General features: G+C 47.1%; 1 protein-coding gene across 8 annotated transcripts in view; it reads left to right on the forward strand.

The window, feature by feature from the left end:
- The window catches only part of MMP16 (matrix metallopeptidase 16), a 605275-nt gene that overhangs the window by 203487 nt on the left and 381754 nt on the right, over window positions 1-20034 (forward strand). For 2 of the 8 annotated variants that reach the window (XM_074318989.1, XM_074318988.1), the window contains exon 8: window positions 3384-3611. The exons of the other annotated variants lie outside the window; for them this stretch is intronic. The gene's annotated coding sequence lies outside the window, so the exon portion shown is untranslated. The remainder of the gene's footprint in view (window positions 1-3383; window positions 3612-20034) is intronic. 8 annotated transcript variants of the gene reach the window in all.

Consider the following 20034-nt stretch of genomic DNA (forward strand, 5'->3'; position numbering starts at 1 on the left):
CCCTAGTTTGTACTGAGCCGCTGTAAGTTGGGGGCCCCAGGCGCACATCAGAGATCATCTGTGTGCAACATCGCCACATCTGTGCTGAAGACAAAATCCGACGGGCGTCATCGGCCGCCGAGGGAGGCGGCACTGACGGCAGCACCCCTGTCCCCTCTCACGGGGCCAGTGGGAATGTTAGCTGGCAGGCTGCTGTGTGCAGCTTGTTTCAGACCAAGAAAAAGGCAATTCTTGTCACCGACAATAATTGAGCTGACTGCCAGGATGGCCCTGAGGTGACTTACTAATTTCCTAGTGGGAGCAGCTGATTTTCGGCAGGTGTTATCAGATATGGAAATAGTGCAGTTCGTAAAGCAGTGGACATAAGTACAGTATGTATTTCATTTTAACAGTGAGGCAGCTTTTATCAGATGCAGGTACCTCAGCATCCCTATTATTCTTTAAAAGATTATACTTATTGTGTAGCGTGAATGTTTATTCTCCATAGATGTGTAAATCTCTGTGTGAGGGGTATAGTTTATCGGATTTTCTGTTGGGGAAAATGCACAATACTTTTATTACAGAAAAATCAGTGTTTGTCAATCCGGGGAACAGGAAACTTTCATCCCAATCATGTAGGAGGAAACTACATTTTAACAAAGAGGGGCAGTTGGAGTGACAGTGACCTGTCCCCATGAGACTGACGCTCGGGGCATTTGTGTCACCTCCCCTTCCGCCTGCATCCACGTAGCCTTCTGTGCTGCTTTCCGGACGGACGCTGCTTGGCTGCCATCTTCCTGCCGCGGGAGGGAGTGGGGAACCCACCGTTTCTTGGCCATGCCCACTGTCCTTTAACTAATGAGTGGTTGAGTTTGGGCAATAGATTTGTACATATTTCAATTTTAGGGTTTAAATGAACCATTGTGCTAAAGAGGTAAGAAATTAACTGTAGAAAATAGAAAAATAAACCATTTGGATATTTGATACGTGTGTAAAAATTCTATTCAACTGCTAAAATGACAAAATCCTCTCACTTTGACCAGTGTCTCAACTCAGCTCTTTACATCATTCTGGAAGGTCGTTAATACTTAAGAAACCATGGGCTGCCTCCTGGAAGCACGTACATGCAGAGTTTCATCCCAGACAATCCTGTGAAACAGAGTTGTGTACTTGAAACGGTGGGTTTTAGAGTATGTGAGTTATGTCTCAAGAAAATGCGTAGGTAGGAGAAGGGAAAACACAAGATCATTCTTGTAACAGACATCCTGTTACAGGCTGGTCGTGTCCCTTCAGAATTCCTATGTCGAAGCCCCAGCCCCCCAGGACCTCAGAATGTGACCACGTTTGGAGCCAGGGCCGCCACTGAGGCAGTTAAGCAACGGGTCATGGGAGGGTCTCCCTGTGAGCCACTGTGGCTGGTGTCCTTCTAGATGAGAGTAGGACACAGAGCCACCAGAGGGCAGGCCGTGCAGAGACAGTGGAAGATGCCGGCGTCCACACGTCCAGGACAGCGGCTGCAGGACACACCGCCCCGTTCACACCCTGCTCTCGGACTCGCGGCCTCCAGACTGGGACGCAGTCAGTTTCTAGTGTTTAAGCCCCCGTATGTTGTATGTTGTTAGGGCAGCTCCCAGAAAGCGAGCGCCTGCCTCCTAATGTTGCTAGTCTCAGCGGGCTTTCCTCGAGGCCTGTTTACTCAGGCAGCACGTATTTTTTACACTGAAAGCCCAAGGTCTCAGATAATCACTGCCCTCTCCGTGGTCAGGAATCCCATTTGTTCACATCTGTTTAAGGAGGGCCGGTGAGATGGCAGCCCCCGTTTAACTCCCAATATGCGTCTCGTATTATTCTGGATATGTTTGAAATAATTTCTGTAGTGATTTCCTTTTCTTTGTAATTGGATGTAGTGATTAGGTTTTATTGTAAGCTTGAAGGGTCTGCGTAAATGGTGCCTTGATTCGTACACATTCTTGGCGTTGAAATCACCGGCAGGGTAGTGTCAGCACTCGAAGGTCGCGTAGGCTCTCTGTACCCTCCTCCTCCCTGTATACAAACCCCACTTTCTGGAGTGGCTGTCAGGTCCCACCAAGCTTGAGTGGCTTCCAGCAGCTTCCGTCTCTGCTTCTTAACAAAGAATGGAACAGGGACCGAGGTCTCCTGACTCCAGGGACCGCCAGCTAAGGAGACTTCTAGAATTTGTCACGTGCTGGTTTCTTGAAAGCAAACTCAGCTCAAAGGGTTATACTTAGGTTCTGTTCTATGAGAAGACAATATGCAGGCCTGATCTTCATGAATTTATCTTACTTATTTCCTATAGAAGTTTAAAAAATCAAGAAATATGCTAACCAGCTGTTCTCAGAATTTTCTCAGATTTTTTTCTCAGTGTGTGACTTTCAGACATGTTAGCAGTAGAAGGTGTGAATATTCAAATGAATTTTTCCTAGAGAGGATATAAAATCTACTTAAAGTTTTTGAAAATCTCTTTAATACAACTTTTTTTCTCTGCTGGAAAGTACAAATGGATTAGGTGGGGGCAGGTCCCCATTGTAATAGCTATTATGGGGGATTCACAATATTTGTACGTTTTTACTTATATAGTAAATATTTCTCTCCTATCTTATAAGTATAGGCATTGCCGAGGCAAGAGGAATGTGTTTGGGGAAAAATATAGATAGCAGGCAGGTTTGTGAGCAGCTTGCACCTTAGTGGGGAAAACCGGCATCAAACAAATAATGACACATGATTAGGCAGTGGTTTGATGTGGTCGCTGGGACAGGGAAGGGGGATAATGGGGTTCATCCTCGTCTGTGTGGCCTGCAAAGCTGGGGAGGCTCCCCGAGACCCACGGGGAAGGCGCAGCCTAAGATGCTGGCCTGAGCATAAATGAAAGAGGGTTGTGAGCAGAACTGCGTTTTAAGAAAACCCCTGCGACGGCCCTGAGAAAATGCATTGACTGGGACGGAGAGGAGATGGAGGGAGGCAAACCACCTGGTTTTCACAGAGGATGGTGGTTCTAATGTGGGTGTTGACAAGGGCATGTAGCAAAGGCGTCAGACCCTGAGGAGTAAATAGATTCCGGGTGACGTGAGCGGTGAGCAGTGGAGCTAAGGACACAGCCGCAACTTCTGGGTGGATGGGGGCCGGCCCCTGAGCTAACGTGTATATTGGTCGTACTTCACAGACGTTAAGTCAGTGTATGTGCATCTTGAAGGCAATAGGCCCAATAGTCCAAGGGTATAAAAAGAAGTCATGTGAACACTGGATATTTAAACATCTCTACCTGCTCATGGTGAAATCCAGTCCTCTGCAGTGATTCCTAGAAATTCCGAAGGAGTTGTGTGTGTGTGTGTCTGTATCGATGAAGGCGTCCAGGACCCTGAGTCTTGCTGTCTTTGCTCTTCCAGGGGGGCGTGTTGCTGCCCACTCCAAGCTCGAAGTCCCAGCTCTCCTGCCCCTACGGTCCTCTGTTGCCCTGAGGTGACCGGTGCTCCTAAAGCTGGAGGTCCGCACGCTGCCAGCGATGTGACACGCTACGGCCATGTTGGCTCCACATTCCAGTTCCCAGCTGGGCGGCAGCACTGCACCTGGAATGAGCCTTCTCCCTGTCACAGGCGTCCCGTCTGTGACTCCAGGTAACCACCCACGCTGCTTCCTGTTGGGTCGCGTTCTCTGCAGGGGCCCTGTTGTACCTTCCCGTGGCATTCTTTGTGACCAAGGTTTTGGAGGGTATATTCCAGGGGTGGCAGAAAGAAAGAAGATGGAGAATACAAGAAATTGTGGAATTAATTCAGGCATCAAATGCAAAAAAATGACAGTGTAACATCTATGTAACAGGTGTCTTTCTGAAAACTGGCAAAAATTAGCATGGTTCCGTGGGCTCCAAGAATGATACGCATTCTGAGCGCTGGACAGAACAAGTAGGACGACAGACATTAGGGAGATTTGGAGAGAATATTTTAATTCTCTCAGAAAGATCAATAGAAGAAAACTGTTTCAAACATGAGGTAGATTAATATGAAAAATGTTTCAAGCTTGAAGAATAGACCTTTTGATCTTGACCTCCTTCGAGAGGCACACGAGTGCCATCCGGACCAAGAAGAAAGGAAAGTATCATCATTATGTATCATCATTACTTGGTAATGAATAATCTCTGCATATTCATAACAATTTAAACTATTTCATTGACTTTCCACTTCACTCAGCCTACAGACAATGTATGGGAGATACTCTGATTAGAAACCAGAATGCAAATTCTATTGGCCTTGAAATGTAGAAATGGGAAGTTATACTGATGGAAGGTACACGAGGGGGGAGGAACAGGTGCAAGTTTCAGTAACTGTTGGGGAAGTAAAATAATGCTGCTGACAAAAGACACCCCCTCCAGCCCCGTCTCAATATGGGAGAAAGAGAGGAAACACGAGAGACTGGCGTGCATGTGACAGTAGCATGGAAACGTCTAGAAAGTCTGGCCAGACTCTCACACAGGTCTATGGAGAAGTGGAGGAGAGGAGAGTGAAAACCTCTCCTCGCAGGGTGACAGGCACTACCTTGTGCGTGCCCTGCAGGACTTGTCAGAGACGTCTCGTTACCCTTGGGGGTGTATGTTACAGTTTTGAGGGTCCTGCAGCCCATGACCTTGCCTGGACGATGAAAAGATTGCAGGTCGTATCAGGCTTTTTATGTTTTAAAGGAGACGTACAGAGGAGGAGCGAGCTGGGAGACGGCCGTCTGCTTCCCTCATGACACGTGACCCTCACAGACTGAACCCTGACCCCCCACCCTCCTGTGGCATCATGATGTCACAGTCAGGAGTCACAGGGGGCAATGCAGTCCATGGTGGATGGGACACAGGCTGAGATTTCAGTGTAATTTGTCAGGAAGCAGAGGCACTAAAAATAACTCCCCTATTAGGAAAACTGAGGGGTGGTGAGGGTCGTGTGGGGACAGAGTCCCAGAGAGCAGTTTCCAGGCTCTCGGCCTCACGTGGAAAGGTGCTGGCTCAGGTAGTAGGTGACCGTCAGCTGTAACCAGTTAGCCAATTAGCCACTGATATATCTGCTGCGGCTGCGTTGGTTGGTGGGTCGGTTGGCAGGCAGAGAAGCGGGCAGCAGGTCACATGTCGTGTGGATCCAGCCTCCAGTGAGACTATAGTGGTATGACTCCCCTACCTATGGCTCCGTGGGTGTTCCTTTTTGGCCTCGCCATATCCTGCGTTCTTATGTGGGGAGCGGGAGCAGAGACCCCGCATGACAGCCATGTAGGACAGTCGTGTGAGACAGACCTTCATGTGTCACGTCTGGAAACTGACAGAGATGATCTAAGGTCACTAGGTGAGAAATGGCTGCACATTAGTTAGCAGTTTGGAGGTGACTCCTCGAGGAACGTAACAGGAACGCCCGGGCGAGGGTTCTTAGCAGCGCGACTGGGGGGCAAAATGGAGCCTTAATTATGTCCACTTGTGTTGCTTTAGCATGTTTATTTGTCCAAGCAAATCTTAACCTTTGGGCATTTTAAAAAGGAGTAATTTGAAAGTGTGGATGCTAATGGTCCTGGTGCAACAAGTAAAGACACGTGTGATGTGGCTGTGACATGTTCATTCCCACTTAGGCTTCTCTGTCGCTCTGAAGCCTCAGTGAGTCACGGTCTGTGTGTTTTGTTCTGCATCTTGATCATGAATGTACCCATGAATGTACGAGGATGTTTCTGTGTTGCTATGGAGTTTTGAAATTAAATCACTGGCTGCATAGTGTTTGTCAGTAGTGCAGTCCTGAGAAGGTCCGGAAGAAATGTGTGTGTGTGTGTGTTGTACAAGTGTGTATATACGTATGTTCCCAATCGTCACGATGGTAGTCTACATTGAAGAAAGATGAGATTTGAATTATCTATCTTTATAAGTAAGACAGACACTAAAAAAATGAAAAAAAGGATGAGTAAAGGAAAATTTCACTTGGTATGTTTTCTGGCCAATGAAAAACGAAAGGTTACTGTCTGTGCTTGAAGGAAATACAGACAGTCTGTCGGCGGTGACTCCACCATCTCTCTGCCTCCCTCTCTCCATCCACCCGCTACAGGCGCGTGCACACACACACGCACACACACACACACGTATTTTATCCCTTAGTTACCATAAAACCTCCCACGCAAGCGATGTGGAGCAACATTTTTAAGAGCAATAATAATACATTCTGCTATTTTCCTCCTTTTGGTGTAAAACTCCCAGCCGTGCGTCAGTGTCAGGCTGTGTGAGACACAGTCTGTAGCAAATGGATCACACAGAAGAGTTGTCTGCTCAGTGTCCTGAGAAGCCAAGGAGGGAAGCGCTGAGAATTTGCTGGAAGCTGTGGCTGGTGTCACAAACAGTTGTGTTTTTCTCCCCATCCAGTCATCAGACATGCTCCTAATATTTCCTTTCATTGTCAGTTGGCTGTATTTTTCAGATCAGATAAGTCTGAACAAAATTTAATCAATGCAACAGGTGTGAGGGCCTACTATGAGCTGACAACTCTTTCTAATCACTGTGGCCAACTGAAGCGTTACATTTAGTTTTCACTCTCGAGTCATTTAATGCAGTCGCGTAGTGAGGCACGGAAGTAACTGGATGAAGCACGGTGCACGGGATGCCGTGCGAGTTAGAACAGAAGCAACAATGCAGGAGCGTGGACGTGGGAACGGAGCCGGGGCCCGGGGGCCGTGAGGGCAGGCGGCTGCCGGGAGGCTGCCCTCCCAGCCTTCGTGACAGCAGATGGAGGCTGGGGAGGGGATTATCCCGGCAGAGGAAGTGGTGTGTGGGTGAAGGTGTAGAGACAGTTGTCTGAGCCTTGGGGTGGAAGCATGCGTTTCTGAGAGAGAAGGCTCCGTCGGGAGACAAGTGACATGCAGAGACTCTGAAAGTTGTCATCTCGGACCCCAGCAGCCAGACTTCCTCAAGGTCCGAGGCAGAGAGTGACCTGAAGGGAAGGGAGAAGAGGGAGACCCCGTGAACAGAACCTGCCATTCTGCTCATTTCCCTGGCTGCTCTCTGCTGTCCTCCTGCCCATGGCAGGTTGAAACGTTGGGCCGGCCACCCCTTGTGACGACGCTGTACCTTCTGACTGGAGTCCTGGGAACCAAGGAAAGGTGACCCTCCATGCTCTCTGCTGGGTCTGGCCTTGTGGTTCTCCTTGGTCACTTGTGCTCTGCTGGGGCTTCGTGGCTGGAGGGGCAGCCCGGCCAGCGCACGACGCTCCTTCTGGCCGGGTTATTTCGTTGTTTCAGCAAACCCAAATCCTTCCATGCTTTCTGGCACACACTGCCCTGTCACAAGTACCCGAGTCAAACCCAGCCTGAGTGTAGTTTCTGGAACAAATAAGGGTTAAGAATTCATCTTTGTTTATACAGCTAAAAAGTCATGCTGTCAAATGCAATTTCAGGAAAAATACTTAAAAGCCGCGATTGAGAGGTTACATTTCCCTAATTCACACACTCATCTTGAGGGACAGAGGTGTGCTAATCCATGATTTATTATTTGTCTACAGTCGCAATGCCCGCTGCTAAGATGAGAGAAGAATAAAATAATCGCGTGTTCTGAGAACTGCTCTCAAGTGCGTGGTGATGGCCGTTGTCAGGCTATGTATGTGTCAGTGTCTCTCGTCAGGGTTAGGACTGGCCCTTACGGTCACCCCAGGTGGGAACTGGAGAAGGAAGCTTTCTGACCAGGAATGCTTTTGGAGAAAACTCACTTAGTTGAAACTGCTTGTTTTGGTATAAATTTTCAAAGTGGCGGCTCTAATAGGATTATTGACAGGGAATTGAATGTGCTTTCGTCTTTAAAGAAGTCCATTACAGGGTGTGGTTTCCAGGTGGCTTTTTATTTCCTTTGCATCTGAGTTGACACTTTCCGTGAAAGGGCCTGTGGCCCAGCATTGCCTTTGTAGATTATTAATAAGCTCTGCAAGTTTGGCGTGAAAATAAAGCACATTTCCTTGAAAGATAGAATCGCATTTCCATTTTCTTATAAAAGAACTTCGGCGTGGGGGAAGGCATGGGATAAATTATAATGATGTCACGGTGCTAATTAAAGTGTCTGTAAGGACGGCACAAGTGGAGCAGGCTGGTCTAAGGCCCCATCGGTCACATGTTACCTTTGCCTCTTCTCTGGGTGAACGGTGGTCTTAAAGGTCACCTGTGCATATTCAATGGGAAACGTACCACATCTTATCCACTGAGATTCATTTACCTAGTTTTGTTTAAATAAAATATTAGTACAAGCAAATCCTTCATGCTAAAAACATTTGCAAAAGAACTTTTTACATGTTAGTGTGATAGTTAAGGATTTACTAATTTGCCTTATTGGTTAATAAACATTTTTGTCTATGTCCAGCTTTATTTTTAGTTAGCAGGGAAGCATTCTTTTTGTGCTGCACAGATGGAGACATGGAGACTAAATGACATGTGGTGATTGTGTCGACATCTTATCAAGGATTACGTGATTGAGCCTAGAGGTCAAATCTTCAGATACCTGGTTCAATAGTCTATAAAATCGTGGCATCTTACTCCTAAGTCTAATTCTCAGTATAACTCGGCATACTATTGGGGACACGTTTTGGGGAACAGAGAGCACAGTGTCGTCACAGCAAGCTGTGATCTGTGGACCCTGAAGCTGTGGCACAGCCTGCAATGTGTTGGTGATGAGAGCCAAGCACGTTGGTGACTTAGGAAGTTAGGGCCAATCACTGGCGTCCTGAGGGTTAGTTGGAGCCACGTGTGTGTGTGCACGTGTGTGCGTACAGGTCTGACTCACTTAAATACCATCATACATTTTGGTCTCTATCCATGTATCTGTTCATATTTATTTGTGGTGCGTCTGCCCCAGATACACACTGCGCTGTTTGGTGGGCGCAGCACACACAGACGCTCCATCACTTACCCGGTGCCTGGGCAGTGCCCCATCGGCAAGTAGCCCATCAGTAAAAAGCTGTGGAATTAACTGCAGTAATAAATCTTTATTCAGAGTGAAGGGAGCCGTTTGGGTTCCTTGTCTCCCCTGAAACTCTTACATACTGCTGTCAATGTCTATATGTGACACCCTGGCTGGAGGGTACTTACACAGAGTCACTTCGCATATGAAAGGCCTTGGAAGCTGCAGGCCCTAACGTTTCCTAATAAAAAGTGTAAATGGGCAGGAGACCCTTCCTTCCCGGTGTAAACCCCGGTCTTCTCCATCCCTCAGTGCCGTTAAGGAGCCCGAGACCCATTTGTCACTACTTCCTGCTCAGGCTCAGAGAGAGTTCCGGCGCCGCCCAGACGTGCTCATTGAGTGTCTGCGTCCTGTGTGCTCACCTGCACGGCACACAGTCCTTCCTTGCAATAAAGAGCAGGGAATGTGCACTCCCTCCGATAAGCCGCAGCAGAAACAGTTCCCTCCTGTGGAGTTCCGTGTGCAAGCAGGAACTGTACCCCAGTCCCGTGTCACTGCCGAAGCTCACCCCTCTTTCTCTCTGTGCTTTTTGTATCACCAACAGGCTCCGTCAGGGCCCCCCGTCGCCAGGCCTAAGAGAGATTGCAGTGGGATTTACAAATGCCGTCAATGCCCTCTGGTCTGAAGTGTGTACGGTGCTGTCCCCACACAGGGAGCAGGGGAGCAGGTGTGGCCCCACCTGTCCTCCAGGTTTGCAGGAGTTTCAGGTCCCCTGCTCAGCTCCCAGGAGGCTGGGGCAGGATCACAAAGGGCCAGGCAGCAAGACAAGCTGGGCGCCGACTCAGGGCCACACTAACGAGTAGCCTTTTAAAAAGCTTTTATTAAAGCTATTGGGGCGACATTGGTTAATAACGTATAGAAGTGTCAGGGGCACAACTTTGTGAGATGACATCGGTGCTCTATTGTGAGCTCGTCCCCCGGGCTCCTCTGTCACTGTGAGTTTGACCCCTTTACCCTCTTCATCCCCTGCCTCTGGTGACCACCATTCTCTTGTCTGTATCCGTCTATGAGTTTGTTTGTTTCATTTCTTTATTGATTGATTCTTGTTTATAAAAAGTAAATTTAAAAAAGATGAAATACTGACGGTGGTCACCACATTATCATGCTAAGTGAAATGAGTCAGGAAAGGACCAGAACTGTGATTTCATTCATGTGGAAAATAAACCAAAAATATAAAACAAATACTCTTATGAAAAGTCAAGTTAGAAAGGCTGAACTGCATGGAATACAGTCTTGCAAAGGATCAAAAACTCAGTGAACATTCACTACACGAAGAAAAGCAAGACGCAAAAAGAAACAGGAAGGAAGGAAGGAAGGAAGGAAGGAAGGAAGGAAGGAAGGAAGGGAGGACGGACGGAAGGACGGGAGCTGATGGAAACTCACGACCCTGTCATCTGGAAAGGCTGCTTTCCTGTCTCTTCTTTGCAGCCTCCTCAAACATTGTCTCAATTTAACTATAATTGATTTTTTGAGAACACTTTAAATATCTTTTCAAAAAACCCCTGTAGCCGTAAATGTGATTTAAATTTCCACCACAGATGTGCTTGTCACTTCAACTAAAGGAGCCTGGAAGTGTTTGCCGGGTGTAACCTCAGGTTTGAAGAGAAGTACGTGCTTGTCAAGTAATCCGTTTGGAGCACAGTTACATCCTACAGCTTCCATTTATAAGGAAAAGTCCTCTCGTTTTTAGAAGGAGTGGTAAGTAATTATTTTATGATTATAGAATAAGGGATGATAGCCATGATCTTAAAAGACAGACAGAAACGTTACATGGCATTGTTTGTTTCTTTACTGGAATTGAAAGTTAAAAGCAGAGACCAGATGGAAGGAGACCGGTGTCTTTTTCTCCTGTAACTCAGACACGTTCGCAGACGTGGGACCCGAAAATGAGGGAGGCCTGAGTGTGCACAGGTGTGTGCGTGTGTGCGTGCGGTGTGTATGCATTTGCAGCAGTAATTAGTTACTCTTCAGGGGACCTTGCCGCCAAAAATCGTTCTGTTAATGACAGAAGAAAAGCTGATTTCAAACACAGAGTTCTCTATGGATCTTGAAAACTTCGTACTGTGGGATGGCCACCAGCGCAGGTCCTCACAGAAGGGTTCCGCGCCTGAGCGCGCCCCCACGCACCTGTGGGGACAACCGCCTCCCCGTCAGCCCCAGCAGCCACTGGCCTGCCTTCCGTCCCAGGGTCCTGCCTTCCAGGACGACAGCGAGACGCAGTCATCTACACTTAGCTCCTAGCCCTGCCGCTCTGTGCTCCATCTTCCTCCCGCCGTATTGCTGAGTATTCCCTCCCACCGTGCACGGCAGGGTTTTAGCTCATCAATTTATTGAAGAATGTATGAGTTACTTCAAGTTTTCAGAAACTATGGATAAAGCCGCTTTAAGCAGTCACATGCAGGTTCTGGAAGGAACAATTCCTTATTCTTGGATAAATTCGTAAGCAAGGGGTTGCTGCTCCAGCCGCTCTCCCACCAGCAGCGTGTGAGCGTTCCAGTGCTAGTATGGTCAGTTTTATTGTGTTTTCTTCACCTCTCATGGTATCTCATTTGTGACCTTAATTTGCATTTTCTGAATCGTGATGCTGAGTGTCTCTTCACAGGTGCATTTGCGCTGTACACATCTTTTAGTAAAGTGTCTAATTAAATCTTTGGGTTATTTTTAAACACAGTATTGTCACCTACTGTTGAGTTTTGAAAGTACTTTACATATTTGGGGTACTATCTAGTTTTTTGTCAGACATGTGGCTTCTTGTTTCATTCTCTTTCAGAGAACAAAAGTTCCTAATTTCAGTGGAATCCAGTGAAGCAGTGTTTTCATTTATAGATTCTGCTTTTGTTTTTGTCACATCTTATTATTACTATTTTTTTTTCCTAATCTAAGATCACAATGGTTTTCTCCCATGTTTTCTTCTGGAAGTTTTATAGTCCTACATTTTCTATTTCAGTATGACTTATTTTGAATTGATTTTTGTGTAAGGGATGAGGTGTTGCTGTTGTGTTTTGCTCTGGCTGAAGGTCCCATGGTGCCAAAAGCGCTTCTGGAAGAGACTGTCCTTTTCTACCAACGCGCCTTTGCGTCTTTGTCAGACTTCGGTTATCCTTACACATCTAACTCTGGACTCTACATTTTGGACCATTGATCTCATTGTGTCATGACACGGACCCCACCCTGTGTCACTCACCGTAGCTTTGTAATCCATCCTGACATCAGGACGCATTCAGACGCCTTCGAGGGAGGAGCACCACCTCTTAGAGGGAACAGAATAAAAGAATTTGACAACATATTTTAAACTACTACAAAGACCTATCTTTCCCCCCCAATAGAAGCATTTTAATGCTGTAAATTTCCTCCAAATATTGCTTTAGCTTCATAAAAATTTTGATATTTTATTTTTATTTCCATTCAGTTAAAAATATTTTCTAATTCCTTTGAGTCTTCTTCTTTGTCACATGGATTATTTAGGTATCTATTGTTTAACTGCCCAATATTTGGGGATTTTCTGATTATCTGTCTGATTTCCAGTTTAATTCTGTTATGGCCTATGCCTATACTTTATATGATTTCTATCTTTTTAAATATGTAAGCGTTTGTTTTGTGTCTAAGAATATGGTCTATGTTTGTGAATGTTCCATGTGCATTTGAGAATCTAGTGTTATTGGATGGAGTGTTCTATAAATATAAATGATACCCAGTGGTTGGTATGGTTTTCTGTATCTGCTTATTTTCCATCCATTTGTTATATCAGTGATTGGAAGAGGAATAGTAAACTCTTATTAAAGTATACGTGTCTATTTCTCTTTTCAAGTTGATTAGATTTTTCCTCATGAATTTGGAAGCTTTGTTGCTAGGTGCATACATATTTAGCATTTTTATTCCTTCTTGATGAATTGACCCATTGTAATCATATAATGACCCTCATTCTCTTTAGCAAATTTCTTTGTTCTGAAATCTACTTTTTCCTGATATTCATATAGCTTCTCTGGCTTTCCTTTGATTTATATTTGCTTACTAATTTTTTTTGCCATCCTTTTACATTTTATCTCTACAAGTACACGCAACACACACACACACACACATTTACTTATTTTTTGAGTCACTTATTTTCTGAGATTTCATATTTTCCAATCTCAGGCATGCTAATCATGGTATTTTCAGAATACAACCTCTAACAATTGAGGGAATTGTCTTACCCTTTGTATCAATGGGTCTTTCTTGTTCCCCAATTGCTTAATTAATTATCACTGATTTTATTTACTCCTTCACTTTCGGATGTTCTCTGGCACCACTGTGAACATAGCCCAGGTCAGAGGCATGAGGGACAGCCCAGCAGTGCCCTGACTGCAGAGCACGGGCGCCATCCAGGTGCACGCAGGTGACCTCACAGCTGGGCAGGGCGGAGTCCGCACCTTGGGACAGCTCGCCCAGTGCACTATGGGAGCATTCGAGGCGGGAAGGAGGGAGGAGAAGGCGCCGAGGCCAAGGTCTGCAGTGTGTGCAGCATTTCAGCCAGTGGGCAGTGGACACAGGACAGCTACTATTGAATTTTCTACTCATGATTCAGCAGTTCATCCTAGTTTTCTTGCCCGTCATTTTACTAGATTGCTGCCATAGTTCTCAAGAGTTTAATATTCATAAAAGCAAAATACAGTACAATCTGAGCCTAATCCATATTTTGTTTTTTCATGTCTTGCTATGGCCTAGTGACATACTTATGATACAATGGGAAAAAATAATTAGACAATATCTGTATATTTTAATACAGAATGACATATGAAGCTGTGCTTAGAGCTGGTCACTGTCTCCGTCTGCCTGGGCTGCTGTAAAAACCCCATAGACTGGAGCTTAAACAGCAGACACTGGTCTCTCACAGCCCTGGAGGCTGGGCGTCCAAGGCCAAGCTGCCTGCAGGGTTCTGTTTCTGTTGAGGAGTCTGTTCCGGCTTGTAAATGGCTGCTTTGTTCTCTGTAGCCTGTCCTCTGAGTGCACGGATGGAGGAAGAGAGGAGGGAGCTAGACAGACAAATAGATGGGTAGGGAATTGTCTTTTCCTACTCTTATAAGGCCCCCAGTCCTTCAGATTAGAGCCTCATTCTTATGACCTCATTTAACCTGTATCATCTCCTAGGGACCCTATCTCTGAAGACAGTCATATTGGGGTTAAAGCACCAATATCTGAATTTTCGGGGGACACAATTCAATTCACAGAAGTCATCAAAATGTTGAAATGGAATGAGAATAAATTTTTAAAAGGAGTGAGTGCCTACTGTGTGCCATGAACCATTTTTGGTGATGGAAGCAATTGTGTGACACCCTTAATTATATGGGTTAATGTGTTATTGGAGGAAGGCCAAAGATTAAAAGATGGCAGCTAATAAAAAAGAGTGGCTTACGACAAATTCTGTAAAATACCCAACTGGGGTGTTAAGACAGACTAATTCAGCAGGGAAAGGAACATTCCTTTAGATATATTAATACTTTATAACCCCTCAGAGGAGGTAATGTTTGAACGAAGAGGAAAATAATGAAGTAGAGCTAGTCACGTGAAAAGAGGGGACCACGATTTTCTGAGCAGAAGCAGCAGCAAGTGCATAAACCTTGAGGGGAAGGTGTTTTAGGAAATGATTGGAAGCCAGCCTGGCCGACGTGTGGTGAAGTTCGGGGACAGGTTTGAGTTGGGCTTGTACAAACAGGCAGGGTCCGTTTCTGGAAGGCCTGAGGAGCGATGGTGGAGCATGAGGAACTTGCCCAGAATGTGACGAGCAGCACAGAAAGAAGGGTTTTAAGCAGAGGATTCATGTAAACTGGCACTTGTTTTAAAAGTGGTTGCTCTGGCTTGCTGTGTGGGGGAGGGTGTAGGAGACACAAGGGAGGACATGAGATGCCCGTAACCCACGGAATGCGTCCGTATAAACTAGAGGAAGGTATCTATTAAGTCGCTTCCATCTGTCAGACAGAGAAAGACAAATGCCGTCTGATTTCACTCACATGTACCATGTAGGTTTCATTGGCGTGAAACACCTTCCTTCCCAGTTAGGGGAAGGGTCCTGGTCAGTACACAGATGAGCCACGTGCTGTGGGGACAGAAGTGGACAGTGCAGAAAACAGTGGTGGAATCCAGGAGACGAGGTGAGGCTGCTGCATTTTTCTAGGGGCGGGAGAGCGTTTATCTCTACATCCCAGTCCCCTGTGGAAATGGAGAGAAGCAGAAAGATTCAAAACCTGTGTGTGGATAACATTGCAAAGCTAGTGATGAACAGGATTGGAGAATGAGTCTCCTCTCCTGACGGAAGCTCAGAGCGTTGCCAGTTGTGCCTCTGCAGACGGTGTGGAGTGAAATCCATGTCCGTGTGCTGCTGCTTCGTGCAGTAACGATCCCGCTACAAGGGGCTGTTAGGAGCTCTTCCTGTTTTACAACAGTAGTCACATCCTCAGCTTGCCCGCGTGTGCCCGGGTGCTTTCCAAAGTCCTTGATGAAGACGCATTCTTACAGGGAACGCCTGGTCGCCATTTGACATTATACTGACGTCCTGATCTTGTTTCAATACCCAGGGCAAAAACCTATCTCCTTGTTTTAATTTCCATTTGTGAGATTGTGATTGTGATTGAGTATTTGTTAGTATTTGAATTAGATTTCCTAACACTGTAGGTTCATATACTGTCCCTACTTTTTGGTAGGGCAATTTGTGTCTTTATTCATATGTAGGATTAGAACAGTTATTTATGGGTCAAACTATGAGGAAGGTATTTTCTCCCAGTCTGCGGTTTGTTTTAAAACATGAAGTTGGCTTTATTGTTTTTTTTTAAAAAGTTCTTGTATGCCTTTTCTTCATTATTTGAACTTTTCAGTTCTTTTAAAATAAAGCCTGTCTCTCACAGCACAGCTCCTCAGGGCTGAGAGTCTGAGGCCACATGCTGGGTTTTGAATCCTGATTCAGTCCTTTGTCACTGTCGCCTCTCTGTGCTGTAATTACGTCTCCTGTAAATTAAACAATAGTAAAAATAATCACTGGACTTATCTCCTGCGGGGCTGCTGATGGGATTAAGGTCTGTGCAGCACTCAGCAGTGTCTGAGGTGCAGGGGCTGTGTAAGTGCTCCTAAGGCACGTCATCACCTTCTAATCGTTTAAACGTTTTCTCTCCCCGATTTTAGGGCCTCAGTTCACCTTCAGTACCCTTCTGGGTACATTGTGCTACATAATTCCACCTTTTCCATGTGGACAGCCACTTTTCCTAATAACATACTAACTAGCTGGTTCTTTAACTACCGCTTACAGGGTCCTCTCCATTCACGAGGCCGGGTGGAGGGCTGGGCGCAGTGACAGGACAGAGAAGTGGTGGGATCCTGAGGACGACACTGTGTACCAGCCTCCCCACCCCCGAGGGCTCGCACTGTGTGCAGGGCCGTGTCCGCAAGGACAGGTTCACATCCCAGGCACATTGCAGTGATGTGCATTTGGGCATTTTCATCCTCGGCGTGTTCCTGAGAGGACCACAATTTATCTTCTGGATGCCTTTCTCTCATCGCAGTGGAACGTTTCATTTCCTTCAGTAATCATGCTTCACGCTTTCACTCTTAGCCCGCGTTACTAAGTAGCACATATTTTTCCCTATTCAGTTTTCTTATTTGACGCCGTCACATAGGGCACATAAATAATAAATGCGCGTATATCCAGATAGTCTATTGGCATCCAGCGTGCAGCATGACGGTTGTCATCACGGCCCTGTGCTTTATGCCTCCTGCAGACGGAGGAACGTTGTGGCTCAGCTGAGTGACTCTCCATTGTGCAGGGGCGGGCACCCCGTGGGCGGTTGGTGCAGCAGCCGGAGCCGTCTCTGTGGCTCCCTGCTTGCTCATTGGGCGTGAGCACTTAGAAGCAACGACAGACACACAGCCTGCGTTTCCCAAGGTGCTTAAATCATCCCCTAAGAGCCCACAGGCAGGGCAGGGAGAAGCCACTGCCGGGCGATAGCTAACATCTCAGTTTCTGAAAATCCCCAATGAAATGTGCTTCCTCTCCAATGAATATGTGTTTCAGCACATTCAGAACCACATCATCCTATTTCTTCAGGCCGACATCTAAGAGACGCTCGCAGAGGCAGGCCCACTGGGAGGCCAGGCTCGGAGCCCCAGGGAGGTCACTGACCTTCTTCACAGCCCTGGGCTCGCCCTGGGACTTGCTCCGGAGGGGACGCTTCAGGGCTACCAGGGAGCGTGGCTTTGCAGGCGACTGTTATTGTGTTGTGTTGCTGGGAGCGGCCTGATTCCTCCTCTGTGGTGGCAGCAGCTGCTTAGGTCAGCTCATGCCAGGGAGACTTGGTGACCTGCCAGCCCTCCTCCCGACTTCGCTTTGTTTGCCATGTGTTTTATGTTCAGGGAATTGTCGGAACTGTGGCCATAATAGTCCCACCTGGGCTAGTGAGTCCTCAGTCGTTTCGAGATGGTCTCATTTTCCCATCTTGTAAAACTTCTGAAATTAAAACAGCCTGGGTGCCTAGTGCAGTACATGCCAGGTCTGCTCCTGTGACATCCAGGCCCAGGGTGGACAGTGTGGGCGAGAGGGCCTCCGCTCAGCTCTGCCATCTGGGGACATGTCCACCTGCTCCTGCTTCCTGGTTACGGCAGGATGCTTTGCTCTCTGGGAAGCACCCCCACTCCTCGCTGGGTGTCTGTGGTTTGTGTGAGACCACGTCCTCTGCTTCAGGTGGACATGTGGCCACGTGCTGGCTGGAGCACAGGTGCTGGTTCAAGACGACAGGCCTGCTCGGTGCTCGCAGGTGAGCTGAGTGTGCAGACAATGCAAGAGGAAGACCTCGTGCTCAGGGTTAAGATGCTGCAAGCGCCAAGCCCTGGACAGGAGTTACAGGTTCAGGGAGAAAGCGGTAATCATGGAGACGTTTACAACCCTCATTTCATTCAGGAGGAGAGTAAGCATGTTGACTAAATTGAGACTTGATTAAGTTAAATATGCATATGGAATTGGGGGAACCTCTAAGAAAGTAGGAATGGAGTGCATAGCTTACAGAACAGTACACAGGAAAAATAGAAGAGAAAAAGAACACTAATTCCAAAGGAAGGCAGCAGGAGAGGAAGCAGGCCAGTGGTATGAAATGGAACGGCTGGTACAGTTCACACCCATGAGTAACCGCGATGAACGTTAGTGCATTGGACTCTGCGGAGTTCCTCTCGCTAACGTTCTGTATGACATCTGTGGGGAACAAATCTAGTTCAGCATGATGGAAAAATTCTGAATTGAATGTGTCAAGTCAATATTTCATTAATATTTACTACTATCTTTCCTTTCTTCTTTTTCTTTGGGTTTATTAGGGCATCTGTTTTCAAAGTGCTCAAGTTGGATTCTTAATTTAAATGTTGACCTTTGCTGTATGCTAACGCGAACACTTAAGACTGTAATTTTCTAAGTCCCAAGTAAGCGGCACAGCACAAGTTGTGACACGTTGCGCTTTCATTATCATCTATTGCTAAGCATTTTCTACCTTTCTGGGAGGTTTTACCGACGAAGAGGTGAAAATCTCCCAAAGGGAGTAGAGCTCAGGATGAGTGCGAGAAGCAGAGAGGAACTGCGTAGAGTGTCGACATCTGATGGGACAGAAGAAAAAGGTCAGGGCATTTCCTGGGAAGCCTGACGAGGGAGTGAAGCAAAACCAAGGCCGGTCCGTCCCAGGTCTGGTCTGAGCAGCCCGCGTGCGTGGGGCGGGGGCCGCTGACGGCGTAGCTGGGCTTCCCAGGAGGCTTGCAGGTGTGTAGGTCTGTGTCCACGCGCGTGCTCTCTCATCCCCACTGTTCCTCACGAGTGCTCCCTGCCTCACACAGGCGTGTTTTCAAGGCTTCCCTCCCCCCAGGAATCTTCACGACCCAACACCCCTGAAACAGCAGCTCATCTGTCTATCCGTTTGCTTCCAAGTCCTGTATGGCCACCAACTCACTACCCAGGGAATGTGGACTCAAATACGTAGGGTGACCAGGCAGGTACATGTCGGTTACACAAATATATACGGAAATGGTAGTAAGCGTAAAGTCAGAGAGCGTGACAGAGATTTACAAAAGAGAGAACTTGCCCTTCTGAAGGTATTCAAATTAAATTTCATGGAATATGTGAGCAGTTAAAAAACAAAAACCCAGGTTTGGTGGAATTGTACAGGGCTCACCATTTGTATTTCCTGCTTTCCAGCTTCGCTTGGTTTCTTCTCAACCCAACCCATTTCAACCCACTTTTCTCCATCTAAGTGGTAGTTGAGCTAGCTGTCCCATTAATAACGACAAACAAAGAATTTGTTTTCTATCTGTCCATTACGAGCTATATTTCACCTGTCTTCCCTTGGAAGGAAAGCAGAGAATTTCCTTGCCCCGACCTTCGGAACCCCACTTACCCGACTCCTGCCCCTTCCTGGTGCCTCTCCCCACCCCCACTCGGTCAGTAGTTTGAGTTTCGGATACAATTGCTTACATGGTAGCAGGTTTTTGGCTCCGTGTGTTTGGGTCATTCACATTCTCCTATGTGGTGACTTGTCTATGTGCCCAGCTGTAGGCCTGTGTCTTCTCTGCGCCCCTGTTCATAGGGTCACTAAGGGCGGTATGGCCGGGGATGCGTGTACCACCCCCTGACTGTGGTACAGAGGGCAGCGGCCAGCAGTCGGCCGGGCTCCACTTCTGGGAGCCAGAGGAGAAAACACCTCACAACAGTTGGCTCACAAAATGCTGTACTGCCGACTGACTGCAGAGAACAGAGCACGCGGGGGGCTAAGCGTTTCCCCACCCACTGCTGCAGACGTCACGAGTGGGAAGGAGGGAACTTTCGGGCAGTTAACTGGGGCTCCAGCTGCAGTGGCCACTTACATAGCATAAGGAAACGCACAGCACCTTCCCATTCAAAGTGTGTCACCAGTCACACCCCCACCACTATGGCCCACACGACCATGTTCTGTCTGGGCTACTTTGCATCCTCTCCTTAGGGTCACTTCTCGCGAGGCACATTAACACCTCGCCTTGTAAAATAACCCCGGGTCCTTTCTGTTTCGGTTCTCCACACTGAAGCTGCCCTGGAGGTTGGCAGGCTTTGAGGTTGTGTGAGCTCAGCG

Source organism: Rhinolophus sinicus, linkage group LG14 (assembly GCF_036562045.2).
Source record: "Rhinolophus sinicus isolate RSC01 linkage group LG14, ASM3656204v1, whole genome shotgun sequence".
Classification (NCBI taxonomy): Eukaryota; Metazoa; Chordata; class Mammalia; order Chiroptera; family Rhinolophidae; genus Rhinolophus; species Rhinolophus sinicus.